This window comes from Sycon ciliatum, chromosome 5 (assembly GCF_964019385.1).
Source record: "Sycon ciliatum chromosome 5, ocSycCili1.1, whole genome shotgun sequence".
Taxonomy (NCBI): domain Eukaryota; kingdom Metazoa; phylum Porifera; class Calcarea; order Leucosolenida; family Sycettidae; genus Sycon; species Sycon ciliatum.
In genome coordinates, this window is record NC_088647.1 from 27,625,099 (window position 1) to 27,639,262 (window position 14,164).

Consider the following 14,164-nt stretch of genomic DNA (forward strand, 5'->3'; position numbering starts at 1 on the left):
ATGAGGTATATTTATACCTAAGTCCTTGCTGTGCTGTTACGCTGTGGGGCATGCGTGGGCCTCTAGCAAATTTGTTGAAGTTTTGCAAAATACCGATGATGACTAGCACTACGCCTCGGCGGGTAATGCCAGCCATTGTAACTGGCATTACGACCATCGTTTTGAGAACTAGCAATGCTCCAGCATTGTACCCAGATTTGGAGCCAAAACAAGCATTAGCGCCCAAAAGTGTCATTTTCTCACTTCATGAGTGTGCATTACTGAATAAACACAAGAGCTCTACAATGTAACGTACACACTGTACTTTGTACCAGCGGCTTTTGGCAGTTTTGCTTATTGTGGCAGACTACCCAAAAATTCGCTGAAAAATCGAATTTGTAAATTCATATTGAGTGCTACGTCAGTTGAAAGAGCATGAATAGCTGCAAATTCTCTGAAAATTGTGTCCCGATCTGACCGGCCGTTCAAGAGTTATGGCCGAAAATGTGCCCTTGCAAGGAAAGATTTTTTTGTTGCACGCTGTCATTTGTTGGCAGCACTGTATTTGAATGTGAGCAGACCGTGCGCAACTTGTCGTATCATGGAAACACGTGAAAGTGTGCAGAATTTTGCTCCAAGTCCAAAAAATCAGGTTTTTGAGCCACGTGCAGCAGGACTTTTGCCAGCACCCTCGTGACGTTGCAGATATGTGGCTTGATTATTGTAGTTGACGTTGATTTAGTGACTTTGGCATTAGTTTGAGTCGTGTCAAGAAGTCAGGTAGGATTCAGTACTAGGCAGTAGTGAAACGTGAGTGGTAGTCTTTGCCGGTTTCTGAGGGTATCCTGGATTTGGTGTGCAGCGCTGTGGAAATGGCTTGCTGTGGAGGTCCCAGCACTGGATGTTGTATCAAAGGTACGACCTCGTAGCACGTGCTAAACCTAAAAAAAATTCAAAAATTGACTTGGGTCTGTGGGAGTGTGTGAGAGAACGCCCACTCGTTCCGTTGTGACAGATTCCAGGGCCTCGTTGAGGGGCCCTACCCCATCACCCATGGCTGCTTCTGGACTTGTTCTAGGTTTGAGTCCCGCGCACGAACAGAATGAGCACGAAAATGTGAAAAAATTGTAAATGCATTTGTTTGGCTCCTGGGTGGCTCGCACACCGTGGCACTATGCCGGAAATTTGAGTTTTTCCGGCCTGGAAAGCCTGTCAGTGAGGCGCAAGAACTTGTAAATCATGTCCTGAGGGCCAGCATAGTGGCAGAAGTGTGTGGTCAAAATTTCACTCAAATCCATTGAGAAACACCAAAGTTACGGTGAATTGAATGCCATATGAAATTTATGGGTAGGCTGCCCCCTTAAACGTCAGCCTACGACTTCGCAACATGCGTCTCTTGTTGCGAATCTTAGTTAGGCCTTGACGGATTATGCTAGCATAATTTTTCGCATAATTCCTACCAAAATCGAATAATCGCATAATTCGAGGCAAATTGCATACGAATCGCATAAAATTGTAATAATCCGCCTGTTCGCATCAAATTCCATACAGTTCTACATGTTCTACAAGTACAAGTACAAGTAGATGCACTAGGAAGTTGTAGGTTTACGACTCCCTTGATAACATGTCCAGTCCACTACAATCAGTGATGGTCGTAGCTAGGTCAGACGGTGCGTTGACCCCGTTGAGCTTTTGCTACTACAGTACAACGCCCTCCACAAAAAAATTCCCCTGTTATTTTGCACAGAACCAGTATGCATTAGCAGCATATGTGAGGATAATGCGGCATAATATGGTAACTTTCAGCATAAAAATAGCATAATTCTGCAATTTTTTCAGCAATGCGAAAAGCATAATTTCACGAAAATATTAGCATAATCCGTCAAGGCCTAATCTTAGTGGCAGCTGCTAGGTATAGACGTACCACGTTGATGCCATCATGGGAAACGGAAAGAAACCTTGTCTTTCCTATTGTTGAGTTCGAAACACCGCCAATGTTGAGTTCGAAACAGGATGACTGACGACACATTATCCAGACATTACAACGGGAACAGGTAGGTTGGGGGAACGACATTTATTATGGACGACGAGACAAGAGACCAAGACGAACGAAACGACTACATTGAAGAGTGGAAAAAGAGAGAGAAAGAGATCAAGTCTGAACGGCAAGATAAAGGGCCTGGGTAGCTATGGCAAATATGGGCGCGCAAGTAGCTACCCAGGCCAACGGAACAAAAGGAGACAAAAGGTGAGTACGCAAGTGCATGCAGGTCAGCTAGAAAAGGTACGGGAGGAGGTACCTAACATACCACCCCTCCATGAAAAAAATCCCGCGTCCTCGCGGAGAGAAAAAAAGAGAGAAAAAGATTTAAAAAATGACTGGAGGAGAAAAAACACACACACACACACATATTGCACGCGCGCACGGATCTCACGAAAGTGTGTACTAAATGCACTACAGATCATTCCTGTACTACTTATAGTGTGTAATAACTATTGGAGTTTGACGAGGAACGTGAATTACTAGTATTTTGCACGGCTAATACAGCCTAGTTACACTTTTGCTAAACATCCAAAAATTAGAGCGTGGCTCACCACGATCGGACCCCTAACTTGGTAATGTTTTACGAACACACGCGTGCGCACACACTACAAAAAAATTCAGGAAAATAAATTTGACGAAGAAGCATACAAAAAAAAGAAAGAGAGAAAGGTAGCTGACCTGCATGGCTTGAACGAGACGAGGTGGTCATAGACGAGACGAGGTTGGCGTAGGAGAGACGAGGTTGATAGAGACGAGACGAGGTTGGCGTAGGAGAGACGAGACTGACATGGACGAGACGAGGTTGACATAGACGAGACGAATGGCGGTTGAGGACGGCTGGGCATGGGATGATCTCAGGGTCGTGGGTCGATCAATAATCGGGCGCCAATGTTGAGTTCGACGAGGGACTTGAATTGTATTCTGATGACTAGTCTGGACCGAAAAAGGGCCCGGCTAGCTCAGTCGGTAGAGCATGAGACTCTTAATCTCAGGGTCGTGGGTTCGAGCCCCACGTTGGGCGCCAATGTTGAGTTCGAAACACCGCCAATGTTGAGTTCGAAACAGGACGACTGACGACACATTATCCAGACATTACAACGGGAACAGGTAGGTTGGGGGAACGACATTTATTATGGACGACGAGACAAGAGACCAAGACAAACGAAACGACTACATTGAAGAGTGGAAAAAGAGAGAGAAAGAGATCAAGTCTGAACGGCAAGATAAAGGGCCTGGGTAGCTATGGCAAATATGGGCGCGCAAGTAGCTACCCAGGCCAACGGAACAAAAGGAGACAAAAGGTGAGTACGCAAGTGCATGCAGGTCAGCTAGAGAAGGTACGGGAGGAGGTACCTAACACTATTCACAGAGTCATGCAGTGCTGGCTTGCTTGCACCATGAGTACATCAAATGGAAATGTGTTGGAACCGAAGTCTCTGATTCTTCGGATGAAGAGAGTGAGGAAGATGAGTACGAGACAGAGGAGGATAATAAGGAAGACGAGAACGAGGCAGAGGTGGAGGATGAGCCCGGTGAGGCATGCGCACGACTGCCCAAAGCCAAAGGAGCAAGCATATCGAGGGTTAGTATTGTAACATTCCTACTTTTGTGACAGTGTGTTCACTGGGTGCCAGTATTATGCCCCATTGTGTTGCTAATGAATTGCTGCAATGAATCACCAAGTCTTGGTGTCCGGACTGATTACCTATACCCATGCTCTAGTTGCCCACTGTGCTGATTGACTCATTCCACGAAGTGATACGTTGACTTATATTGTACTTTTTCATACCACACAATAATACTAAATTTCCAAAATAGCATTCCGTATGCACCCTCAAAGTACTTTGAAGACTGTCGACGCAGGGTTCTGATTTACTGTTATTCACTGCTAGTTCATGCAACTTCAGTTCCACATCATTTTGAAATAGCATCACCATATAAACTACTTTCAAAGTACTAGGTACTTCCAATAGCAGTATTCCGTGCAGTGTGACTTACATTATGACACAATGCCATATGAGTGGTTCACATTGCGCAAAGTTGACTGTATGCTGGGATGAACTATTCACGGGTAGCGCACACATGTAAAATTTAATAACGTTAGTCAAGTCTGCTGCACGGCGGCGGGCTTTGCCCGCCGCCGTGCAGCAGGACTTTTGCCAGCACCCTCGTGACGTTGCAGATATGTGGCTTGATTATTGTAGTTGACGTTGATTTAGTGACTTCGGCAAGTTTGAGTCGTGTCAAGAAGTCAGGTAGGATTCAGTACTAGGCAGTAGTGAAACGTGAGTGGTAGTCTTTGCCGGTTTCTGAGGATATCCTGGATTTGGTGTGCAGCGCTGTGGAAATGGCTTGCTGTGGAGGTCCCAGCACTGGATGTTTTATCAAAGATACGACCTCGTAGCACGTGCTAAACCTAAAAAGAAGAACTGGATGTTGTATCAAAGGTACGACCTCGTAGCACGTGCTAAACCTAAAAAAAATCAAAAATTGACTTGGATCTGTGGGAGTCTGTGAGAGAACGCCCACTCGTTCCGTTGTGACAGATTCCAGGGCCAAGTTGAGGGGCCCTACCCCACCACCCATGGCTGCTTCTGGACTTGTTTTAGGTTTGGGTCCCGCGCACGGACAGAATGGGATGATGTGAAAAAATTGTAAATGCATTTGTTTGGCTCCTGTGTGGCTCGCACACCATGGCACTATGCCAGAAATTTGAGTTTTTCCGGCCTGGAAAGCCTGTCAGTGAGGCCCAAGAACTTGTAAATCATGTCCTGAGGGCCAGCATAGTGGCAGAAGTGTGTGGTCAAAAATTTCACTCGAATCCATTGAGAAACACCAAAGTTACGGTCAATTGAATGCCATATGAAATTTATTGGTAGGCTGCGCTCCCTTTTCCTTTCCTTGTTTTTTTTATGATGGACGGCATAAATTACCAGCATTGAAAAAATGGTGCCCTCTCTTGAATAGTGCAGTGCCCCATCTGTGATGGACTTCGAAAAAATAGTGCGCCAGGGGCACTAATCACGCGTGTACGGTATATGCTAGCGGCACAGAGATGCATTTGATACATTGTACCAGTCACATTGATGCATTTTGCATGTACAGGGCTGCGCCGTATGTGTAGCTTAGATCTACAGTAAAACCTGTAACTAACGGCCACCCCTTGGGGCCAGAGGAAGCGGTCTTTAGTGGCAAGTGTCCTTAGTTGGAGGTGTTCTTTGCTTTGGGTGTTGTGAGTCACGGACTAAAACACTACAGTGGCGACGAAGATTTTGTTTTTTTCTAGTGTGCTCCGAGCATTACTAGTATTAGCTCCGGCTATGGCGACTCATGGACACATTGAGTTGTTTGATGTCACTGGCGGAAACTGGTCGACGTACGAACTACGCTTGGCGCAGTATTTGGCAGCCAACGGCATCGATGATAATGACCTGAAGCGAGCAACGATGCTCACGGTCATCGGAGGTCCAGCATTTGAACTGCTGCAAGATTTGCTGGCCCCGAACGCCCCAACTGACAAGACGTTTGCGGAACTTTGCGCGGCTCTCAAAGGACATCTCGCACCGAAACCACTTGTCATTGGAGAACGATACCGATTCTACCAGAGGGACCAACGTCCAGGAGAATCGATCGCCGCCTACGTGGCTGAACTTCGCCGTTTGGCAAGGACCTGCGAGTTCAATGCCCATCTTGCAGAAGCTCTGCGAGATCGCTTCGTCTGCGGACTGAGGAGTGCAGGTACGCGGAGGAAACTCCTGGCCACGGACGCACTGACTTTCGACAACGCCGTCAAGGACGCGCTGGCTGATGAGCTGGCCACCATGTACCAGGGACGCTCTGGAAGTCTCCGCGACGGATACGAAGAACGCTAGCGGTGGTGTCCACAAACTTCGCACCCCATCGAGAAAGCCTGTGCCTGGTGCACGATCTACGTGTTTTCGCTGTGGTGGCGTTGGACACAAGGCGCCTGTCTGCCGCTACAAGGACGAAGTTTGCAATGCGTGTGGTAAGAAAGGCCACTTGCAGCGGGTTTGCTGAAGCAAGCCAGCTGAGCAGCCAGGAGCGCGACCAACTCCGCGACCCAGATCATTCAAGCGCAAAGGCTCAGCGATGACAGGTCACAACTCTTTGTTTGCGAGCGACGAGGACGACCAGTCCAGCATTCGCTATGTGCGCGTCTCCAAGATCCAGTCGAGCGGAAAGCCACCAGCACCACTCACGATAACCGCACAGATCGCGGGACCGGAGTTATCTATGGAAGTAGACACGGGCGCTGGTGTCTCTATTTTACCAGCCGCAACATACGTGCACTTGTTCTCCGAACACCCGCTTCGCCCAGCAAAACTGGTGCTGCAAGCCTACAACGGTGAATCGCTTCGATCGCAAGGCGTGCTGCGCTTGCCTGTCACCATCAACGGTCAGCAAGCGGAGGCTGAGCTGTACGTGGTCGACTGCGAGGGCCCAGCATTGCTAGGACGCACATGGCTCCAGCAATTTCGCCTCAACTGGACGGAGTTGGCGGCTATCAGGAATGTGAAATCCTCACTCCAGGAGTTACAACGTGAATTTGCAGCGGTATTCGATGATGAACAAGGATTGTTCAAGGGGGCGAAAGCCAAGCTCACGCTGAAGTCTGATGCGACTCCAAAGTTTGTCAAGGCACGATCAGTGCCAATGGCGCTGAAACCCAAGGTTGAAGCAGAGATACGTCGCATGGAGGCTGCTGGCATCCTCACTCCGGTGGAGTGGAGCGAATGGGCAACACCTGTGGTACCTGTTCTGAAGCCAAACGGCCAGGTCAGGCTATGTGGAGACTTCAAGGTGACGGTGAATCCCCAGCTCCACATCGACCAACACCCGTTGCCGCTCATTGAGGAGATCTTTGCCTCACTCTCCGGAGGGCAAGAGTTTACAAAACTCGATCTGAAGGCAGCGTACACGCAGATGGAGGTGGACGACGAGTCGAAGCCCCTGCTTACGCTCAACACCCATCTGGGTCTGTTTTGACTCAACCGTCTCCCATACGGGATTGCGTCTGCTCCCGCGCTATGGCAACGAGCCATGGATTCTCTGCTACGAGACCTGCCAGGCGTTAAGTGCATGATCGATGACATCATCGTCACTGGCCGCACACCGGAGGAACACCTCAACACGCTGATGAAGGTGCTCCAACGTCTCGCTGATGCGGGCCTCAAGCTCAACCTGGCCAAATGCCACTTCTTTCAGCCGAAAGTGGAATATTGCGGCCACACCATCAGCGCACAGGGCCTGCACACAATGCCGAGCAAGGTTGATGCAATTTGTGATGCTCCACCGCCGGAGAATGTGCCGCAAGTACGCAGTTTTCTGGGGCTCATCACCTACTATCAACGCTTCATTCCGAAGATGTCAACTATCCTGAGTCCACTAACAGCGCTGCTGCAAAAAGGAGCGGCGTTCGAATGGACAGATGAGTGCCGACAAGCCTTCCAAGAGGTCAAGCAGGTGCTGTCATCCCAACAGGTGCTCACACACTATGACCCGACACTGCCCGTTCGTCTCGCAAGTGATGCGTCACCATATGGGGTTGGAGCGGTCTTGTCGCACATCCTGCCATCTGGAGAAGAGCGACCGATCGCATATGCCTCTCGAAAGCTCTCGAATGCGGAACAGGCATACTCGCAGATCGACCGTGAAGCGCTCGCAATAGTGTGGAGTGTGAAACGCTTCCACAACTACCTGTACGGCCGGCATTTTGAGCTGCTCACGGACCACCAGCCGCTGGTATCAATCTTCCACCCGAGGAAAGGCCTGCCTGCTATGACCGTAGCACGTCTTCAACGCCATGCGATGTTCCTGGCCGGACATGACTACACCATCATGTACCGCCAAACAGACAAGCATTGCAACGCCGACGGATTGTCACGCCTGCCAGTAGGAAATCCTCCAGTTCCAGATACGGCAGAGGAAGCGGTCAACATGTTCTACATGGACCAATGGGAACCACTCCCAGTAACAGCGGAGCAGATCAAGGAGGCAACAGCCAGCGACCCGCTATTGCGTGCGGTCCATCGCTATGTGCAACAAGGTTGGCCGAAGTCGTGCCCAAGAGCAGAGCTACAGCAGTACTTACAACGCCGCAACGAGCTCAGCGTTAGCAACGAGTGCTTGCTATGGGGCAATCGCGTCATCATTCCGCCGGACCACCGGAAAGCTGTCCTGACAGAGCTTCATGAAGGCCATCCAGGAATGGTACGAATGAAGGCATTCGCGAGAAGCATCCTCTGGTGGCCGGGCTTGGACGGCGACATAGCAGACGCAGTCAAAGCATGCCTCGGATGCCAAAGTGTCCAGAGCGAACCTGCTGCAGCACCAGTGCACCGATGGAGCATGCCAGACCGCGCGTGGCAGCGCGTCCACGTAGATTACCTTGGTCCATTGCGGCAAACGATGTGGCTCGTCATTGTCGATGCCCATTCAAAATTGCCCGAAGTCATTCCGATGCCTTCCACAACGTCTTTGGCTACCATCGCGAGTCTCAGGACAGTATTCGCCAGATATGGTTGCCCAGACCTTATCGTCAGCGACAATGGTCCACAATTTGCATCTGCAGAGTTTGCCGAGTTCCTCGCCTCGAACGGCATCGCTCACAGACGCTCAGCGCCGTATCATCCAGCGACGAACGGCCAAGCTGAAAGGTTCGTCCAGACCTTTAAACGGGCAATCCAGGCAGTACCACAGTCAACGCCTGCACAGATTGCTGCTGACCGGTTCTTGATGAGCTACCGCCGAGGAGTCCATCCGGCTACAAACGCAACGCCTGCGAAGCTGTTCCTAGGCCGTCAGCTACGATCACGTCTGGATTTGTTGCGACCGTCAACGGCACAACAGAACGCCAAGATGCCCACCGAAGAGCCTGCTGGCAAGGCACGATCCTTCGAGGTTGGAGGCGCCGTTCTAGCACGTGATTACCGGAACGCCAACCATCCCGGATGGATCCCAGCGACCATACTCGAGAAGCTTGGGTCTCGTACGTACATGATTGTCACCAGCCAAGGCGCACAGTGGAAGCGACACCTGGATCAGCTACGTGCGGGACACCCGTCCTTCCTAGTGGATGAGCCGACACAATCTGTGGCTGCACCATGTCTCCCTCCAGCGCAGCACCCGACCGCAGCAGAAGCACCCGAGCCTGAGCCGGCTGCAGTGCCACAACAGCACGAGGCTGACGCTACCGACGCCTCACCGACTCTACGCCGATCGCTGCGGACACGCAAGCAAGTGTCTCGCTTTGGCCTGTAGAAAGTAGAACCAGTCCCGGTCATGTTGATCATGTCGGAACTACACATCCCTGTATGCTCATGTTTCTCTGTCTCAATCTTCATCTTGACGTTTACGATCTTTGCTCTAGTCCTAGAAGTATGTTCCATTTTAGAAGGGAGGACTGTGGTGTTTGTAACCACAGACATTGTGAATCACCTGAGGGCCAGACTATTGTCGGTAATGCTAGACCTTATGGAAGTGTCCAATGACCGCACTTGGCATTCATCCATTCATGCATGCTAGCTATATATTGCTACATAGATATATAAATAGATTAAAAAAATGCTGTTTGCGTTATGCAGAGCTTACTGACTTGTCAGTTTGAGCACTCTGGCAAGGTACGTTCGGGCCTGATTGGAAATTTTTATTTCCATTGCTATCAGGTTCGGCCTCATTTCCTCTGTGCTGCGCTGACGAGTCCACAAAGGACGAAACAGTTCTGTCCGCAGATTGAGTATTTCGCTCCTGCTCTTGTAGCAGTTGAGCACTCTTGCGTGGGGTAGTGCCATTGCTGTTTGCGCTATGCAGAGCTCACTGACTTGTCAGTGTGAGCACTCTGGCAAGGTACATTCGGGCCTGATTGGAAATTTATATTTCCATTGATATCAGGTTCGGCCTCATTTCCTCTGTGCTGCGCTGATGAGTCCACAAAGGACGAAACAGTTCTGTCCGCAGATTGAGTATTTCGCTCCTGCTCCTGTAGCAGTTGAGCACTCTTGCGTGGGGTAGTGCCTTTGCGGTTTGCGCTATGCAGAGCTCACTGACTTGTCAGTTTGAGCACTCTGGCAAGGTACATTCGGGCCTGATTGGAAACTTATATTTCCATTGATATCAGGTTCGGCCTCATTTCCTCTGTGCTGCGCTGATGAGTCCACAAAGGACGAAACAGTTCTGTCCGCAGATTGAGTATTTCGCTCCTGCTCTTGTAGCAGTTGAGCACTCTCGCGTGGGGTAGTGCCTTTGCTGTTTGCGCTATGCAGAGCTCACTGACTTGTCAGTTTGAGCACTCTGGCAAGGTACATTCGGGCCTGATTGGAAATTTATATTTCCATTGCTATCAGGTTCGGCCTCATTTCCTCTGTGCTGCGCTGACGAGTCCACAAAGGACGAAACAGTTCTGTCCGCAGATTGAGTATTTCGCTCCTGCTCTTGTAGCAGTTGAGCACTCTTGCGTGGGGTAGTGCCTTTGCTGTTTGCGCTATGCAGAGCTCACTGACTTGTCAGTTTGAGCACTCTGGCAAGGTACGTTCGGGCCTGATTGGAAATTTTTATTTCCATTGCTATCAGGTTCGGCCTCATTTCCTCTGTGCTGCGCTGACGAGTCCACAAAGGACGAAACAGCATGCTGTCCGCAGATTGAGTATTTCGCTCCTGCTCTTGTAGCAGTTGAGCACTCTTGCGTGGGGTAGTGCCTTTGCGGTTTGCGCTATGCAGAGCTCACTGACTTGTCAGTTTGAGCACTCTGGCAAGGTACGTTCGGGCCTGATTGGAAATTTTTATTTCCATTGCTATCAGGTTCCGCCTCATTTCCTCTGTGCTGCGCTGACGAGTCCACAAAGGACGAAACAGCATGCTGTCCGCAGATTGAGTATTTCGCTCCTGCTCTTGTAGCAGTTGAGCACTCTTGCGTGGGGTAGTGCCTTTGCTGTTTGCGCTATGCAGAGCTCACTGACCTGTCAGTTTGAGCACTCTGGAAGGTACGTTCGGGCCTGATTGGAAATTTTTATTTCCATTGCTATCAGGTTCCGCCTCATTTCCTCTGTGCTGCGCTGACGAGTCCACAAAGGACGAAACAGCATGCTGTCCGCAGATTGAGTATTTCGCTCCTGCTCTTGTAGCAGTTGAGCACTCTTGCGTGGGGTAGTGCCTTTGCTGTTTGCGCTATGCAGAGCTCACTGACCTGTCAGTTTGAGCACTCTGGAAGGTACGTTCGGGCCTGATTGGAAATTTTTATTTCCATTGCTATCAGGTTCGGCCTCGTTTCCTCTGTGCTGCGCTGACGAGTCCACAAAGGACGAAACAGCACGCTGTCCGCAGATTGAGTATTTCGCTCCTGCTCTTGTAGCAGTTGAGCACTCTGGCCAGGGGTAGTGCCTTTGCTGTTTGCGCTATGCAGAGCTCACTGACTTGTCAGTTTGAGCACTCTGGCAAGGTACATTCGGGCCTGATTGGAAATTTTTATTTCCATTGCTATCAGGTTCGGCCTCATTTCCTCTGTGCTGCGCTGACGAGTCCACAAAGGACGAAACAGTTCTGTCCGCAGATTGAGTAAATAGATGAGATAGATATACAGTAAACCTGTAATGGCGACCACTCGTAGATGGCGACTACGCTACCATGGCGACCGCTTTTTTTGTCTCGGACGCATTCACATTCAACACAGTTCGGATAAGGCGACCACTCGCTCAACTCGACCGACGACCACCCACCCACGACCGAGATGCACGCTGCTACATGTACACTTTCCGTCAGGGAGTCGTCAAATACTATTTTTGTCGACGACTCACTTATGTACATGTACGCATTGCACTGTGCACCATGCATGGTGGATCACATCAGCGCTTGAAGTGTTGATGCACATGGACCGTGGTGCATGCACGACACTTGACAGGTCTGAGGCCCCCACTCCCCAGTACTGCAGTACAGCTAGGCACACGTGCGGAGTCGTGCATAGGTGTGTTCACAGTTCAGTGTGATACACTGATCAAAATGATATGTCACGTCATGTATTGTGAATATAGTCACCTGACCTACTGAACCTGGATAAGAAGACCGCCTGGCCAAGGTGACCACTTTTTCTCGTCCCTTGAGTAGTCGCCTTAGGCAGGTTTCACCGTGTTTTGGAGCCATGCGTATTTACTTACCTTTACCAAGCTTGACTGCTGGAACAGGAATGGGTAAAGCTCGCTGATGCGTGTAATAGTCTTCTGCTCCTAGGTAGTAGCCATAGAAGGAGTCAAAGCCACGCTGAGTTGGAGTGTACTGTTTACTGCAGAATACAAGATGCCACCTGAAGCAAGCAAAGTGCAGGCAACCAACCAACACAGCCAGGGAGGGTGAAGTAACAATATACTAAAACACTGGCTACAGCATTGGGTATTACGCTCCTCGGCTTTCGTCTTGTTGAGCACTCTCGGTAGGCTGGTCTAGTCCTGCTGCATCACGCATTGCCCGCTACTTTTCGTAGTTTGAGCACTCTGGCGCTAGAGCGACGACCTATCTTAACGTCTGTGGTGCCTCCTTTGCACCATGGCTGGTAGCTCGGCCTATTTAGCTCGTAGCTGTACTGCTGAGGCCTTTATGGCCGAAACAGCTTGCTGTCTACAGCATTGGGTACTAAAACAATAAAATGTTCCCTTCTGCCATCGTATTCTTCCCTCCCGCTGGTGACACAATTATGACATTCACAGTTGGCCGGGCGTGGTAAGTGGTTTTAAAAGTGCCGTGAAATAATAATACAGAAAGAAACTATTGAAAGCCACTCAGCAGGAGAATCCGGTGTTGTTTCCTAGTTTAAAACTGGAAGTGCACTACAGGCGACATTACACTACAATTTTTGTAGTTGGCATTCATACTCTCTCAATATTAGTTGCCATAACTCAGGCAGAGATCGCACACCAGAATGCGTTTGGTGACATCTATTTCGGCTTGGTTTGACTAGACAGATGAACATGGCATACCCCTCTCTACCCCTTCCCCCCTCCCACTCAATGCAATGCAACCTCCGTAGAGCTGCAGCCACACACGCACAGCTGACACAACGGACAAATGAAAGCAAACCGGTGCACTCACTTTCCAACAATGTGAGTTGAGTATCCCAGAGATTTCATGTGCTAAGCAGTGGTCGTAATACTCAGGTTTAGTCCATAGGCAAACCTCGCATTAATCACACCGTGCTGAGATAGGAACATAACGAGAAGTGAACCACCAGATGAATAAATTTATTCATATAAGCCTCGTGGCTACAAACATACTCAATCGTATCCATGAAGCCATTGATTGACTTGTACTCCTCCTGACATATTCCTAGACAGACAACAGCACTATACCAATAACATGAGATGTTGTGACATCGGCGATGATTGGTGAAAAAAGTGTCTGCTCTGAACATTGGAGCTCACACTTCCTGCCAACTGACTTAACACTTGACTGACTCACGACGTTGTCTGGAGCACACGAGAAGTCCGTCGAACCTTCCACTTGGCAAACCTGCAAGAAAGCACCACTCCCTGCTCAATACACAGTGTTTCGGGGAATTCACCCATCATCAGCTGAGCTTGAGTAGGCTAATGAAATTGCTGCTCCGAGAGCACTGCATTATGTAATGCTCTGCGGGCCAAAACATCACTAGGGATACCAACTTACAGTGTCGCTCCGCTTCCAGCACGACAAACACCTCATGTTCACCAGGCAGCAGCAACACTATGTATTAAGCAGGGAGTGGTGCTTTCTTCCAGGTTTGCCGAGTGGAAGGTTCGACGGGCTTCTCGTGTGCTCCAGACGCAGTCGTGAGTCAGTCAAGTGTCAAGTCAGTCGGCAGACGTTCGGAGCAGACACCTTTTTCACCAATCATAGCCGATGTCGCAACATCTTTCATGTTATTGATATACTAGCAGGCGATAAATAAATAAGGTTGGGGCGAGGGCCGGGGGGGGGGGGGGGGGGGTTGAGAGGGAGGGGGGAGATTGAGAGGGAGGGCGTTGACGTGGGTGCTGTTGTCTGTCTGCAATGTCAGTTATACTGGAAAGGTACAAGTCAATCAATGGCTTCATGGATACGAGTGTGTGTGTGTGTGTAGCCACTAGGCTCTGTGCCGGTTTATAGTTTTTGCTGTGATCA

General features: G+C 49.7%; 1 protein-coding gene and 1 non-coding gene across 2 annotated transcripts in view; one reads left to right on the forward strand and one right to left on the reverse strand.

The window, feature by feature from the left end:
- The window catches only part of LOC135818225 (arylsulfatase B-like), a 39,879-nt gene that overhangs the window by 21,532 nt on the left and 4,183 nt on the right, over positions 1 to 14,164 (reverse strand). The window lies entirely within an intron of this gene.
- Trnak-cuu (transfer RNA lysine (anticodon CUU)) lies at positions 2,972 to 3,044 on the forward strand. The gene has a single exon. It is a non-coding gene; the product is annotated as a tRNA-Lys (tRNA).